We start from the raw sequence: 3182 nt of genomic DNA on the forward strand, positions 1-3182 counted from the left end.
TATGTCCCCCTAAGTCACCCAAAATACCCAATTAGACTACCATTCCTCACAAACCCAACAATGGCTTCCCCCAAATGAACCAATTCAAATAGCCTCCATATACCACATATAAACCACAATCCAAATCCCAGACAAAAGCACCTATGATTTTACTACCCTATACATACAATAACAAAGGAAAAGATTGAAAATAAAGCGGAATAAACTCATGTACTTACTTGGAGATCTTGAAAAGAATGGAGGTTGGAGATTGGTTGAGTGGATAAGAGAAGGAAGGAGAAGAGTCTTATGTTGAAAGGAAAATATGGGGGAAAGGAGGGGGCGTTTTAGTTGTGGGGGGAAGGAGAAGGGTTTGGGGACTTGAAGTTAGGAAGGAAAGAAGAGAAGTGGAGGAAATCGGAAGGGAAGTGGGGGTGGTGGGCGTTTAAGTTAGGGAAAAATAATAAATATTTGACTTAAAATAGAAGAAAAAACAATTACCTGGACATGCCCTATATCAACGCCCAAATTCGCGGTCGCATCCGTGGTCGTGGATTCTGGGCAGAGGGGGACCAAAAATCCGCGGTCCAATTCGCGGTCGCGGACGGGGGACAAAACACATGTCAAAATCCGAGCCCCAATCCATAATCCAATTCGCGGCCGCGGACAGGGGACAAAACACATGCCTAAATCCGTGGCAATATCCGTGGTCCAATTCGCGGTCGCGGATCTCCGTCTCCAGCCAAATTATTTTTTTCTTTGCCACATTTTTACCTATTCTCGGGTTAATTTAGACCCCCGAATCCTACCTATGCGCATAAACGTTTGCCCTGCACACTAGTAGATCGGTCAAAGTCGTTCAAAATCAATTACAACAACCAAAGTAAGAAAAATAATGGGCTGCCTCCCAAGAAGCGCCTGATTTAACATCGCGGCATGAAGCATGCTTTCATTATCACTCCTCGTTCACGTACTGTGGCTCTTCCAAAGTTATCACCACACTATCCCTTTTCTCTTCAACCATTTCAAGGTAATGTTTCAACCTTTGCCCATTTACCGTGAACCTGTTTGTCCCATCTTCGGATTCAATCTCTACAGCTCCACTTGAGAACACTTGCACCACTCTGAAGGGTCCTGACCATTCTTAAATGCATGGAACCTGAATTCTTAAATGCATGGAACCTGAATTCCTCGAGCTCATGTATAATCTAGCATTCTTAAATGCATGGAACCTGAATTCCTCGAGCTCATGTAACTCAGTGACTCTTCTGGTGCTTGCGGTCTATATATCCAGATTCAACTACCGCAGTGCCCAAAGTGCTTTATGTTCGAGCTCTACCGGAAGGTGGCATGCCTTTCCAAACACCAACTTGTACGGTGACATACCAATTGGAGTTTTGAATGCTGTGCGGTAGGCCCATAATACATCATCCAGCTTCTTCGCCCAATCAGTCCTTGTTGCATTCACTGTCTTTGTTAGGACACTTTTAATTTCCTTATTGGACACTTTAATTTGCCCGCTCGTCTGTGGGTGGTACGTTGTGGCTACTTTATGGCGAACTCCATACTTTTCCAACAGACGTGCGACGCTCTATTGCAAAAATGGGTTCCACCATCACTGATTATAGCTCTCGTGGTGCCAAAACGTGTGAAGATGTTTTTATTTAGGAAAATTGTTACCTCTTTTGCATCATTGGTCGGGAGATCCACCGCTCCGACCCACTGGAGACATAGTCAACTGCTACCAATATATATTTGTTACCATACGAGCTACCGAACAACTCCATAAAGTCGATACCCCACATGTCAAAAACCTCCACCTCTTGAATTGTGGTCAACGACATCTCGTGACGGCGAGATATGTTGCCTGTCCTTTGGCATTCATCGCAACTTTTGACCCAAGCATGGGCATCTTTAAACAGGGTAGGCCAATACAATCCCGATTCCAACACTTTTGCTGTTGTCTGGATTCCTCCAAAGTGTCCACCATATGGTGAAGCATGGCAGGCCTGCAAAACAGAAGCTTGATCTTACTCGGGGATACATCTCCAGATCATGTTATCTACACCTATTTTAAACAATAGAGGTTCGTCCCAATAATAGGCTCGACAATCGTGGAAGAACTTTTTCTTTTGAATTGAGGAGAGTTCATAAGGTACAATACCATGGCGTCTCCTCCATTGTCACATCAAGTAACTGTTCATCCGGGAATGTCTTTGTTATGTCTTCAACCTCCATTCTCTTTTAAGCTCCTTCCAATCTTGAGAGGTGGTATGCCACTTGATTGTCTGTCCCCTTTCTATCACGGATTTCCAGATCGAATTCTTGTAGCAAAAGAACCCAGCGAATCAAGCGTGTCTTTGACTCCTTCTTTGCTATCAAGTATCTAATTGTTGCATGGTCAGTATACACAAAAACTTTTGAACCAATTAAGTACGACCTGAATTTGTCGAAGGAAAATACTACAACCAACAATTCCTTTTCCGTTACAGTGTAATTGAGCTGTGCACCGCTGATCGTCCTGCTTGCATAGTAAATCGGGTGCATCATCTTGTCTTTGTGTTGCCCCAAGACTGCTCCTATAGCATAATTGTTGGCGTCACACATGAGCTTGAACGGTTGCTCCCAGTTGGGTGTAACTATGATGGGTGCAGTCACCAATATCTTCTTCAGCTCCTCAAAAACCAACCTGCAATCATCAAAAAAATACAAAGGGCCGATCCTTTTCAAGCAGCTTACATAAGGGGTTAGCAATTTTGGAGAAATCTTTAATGAATCACCTATAGAACACGGCGTGCCCAAGGAAACCTCTCACTGCCTTTACCGAAGTGGACGGTGGAAGCTTCTCAATCACATCAACCTTGTCATGGTCGACTTCAATGCCCTTGCTGGACACTCGATGCCCCAACACTATTCCTTCTTGTACCATAAAATGGCACTTTTTCCAATTCAGCACCAGATTTGTCTCCACACATCTTTTGAGCACTCTTCTTAAGTTGTGAAGACAATCTTCGAATGAATCCCCCACCACGGAGAAATCATCCATAAACACCTCCATAATATCCTCCACCATGTTAGTGAAAATGGCTAACATGCACCGCTGGAATGTAGCCGGTGCATTTCAAAGTCCAAAGGGCATTCTCCGAAAGGCAAAGATGACATATAGACAAGTGAAGGATATTTTCTCTCTATCTTCCGGAGCT

Source organism: Nicotiana tabacum, chromosome 24 (assembly GCF_000715075.1).
Source record: "Nicotiana tabacum cultivar K326 chromosome 24, ASM71507v2, whole genome shotgun sequence".
Taxonomy (NCBI): Eukaryota; Viridiplantae; Streptophyta; class Magnoliopsida; order Solanales; family Solanaceae; genus Nicotiana; species Nicotiana tabacum.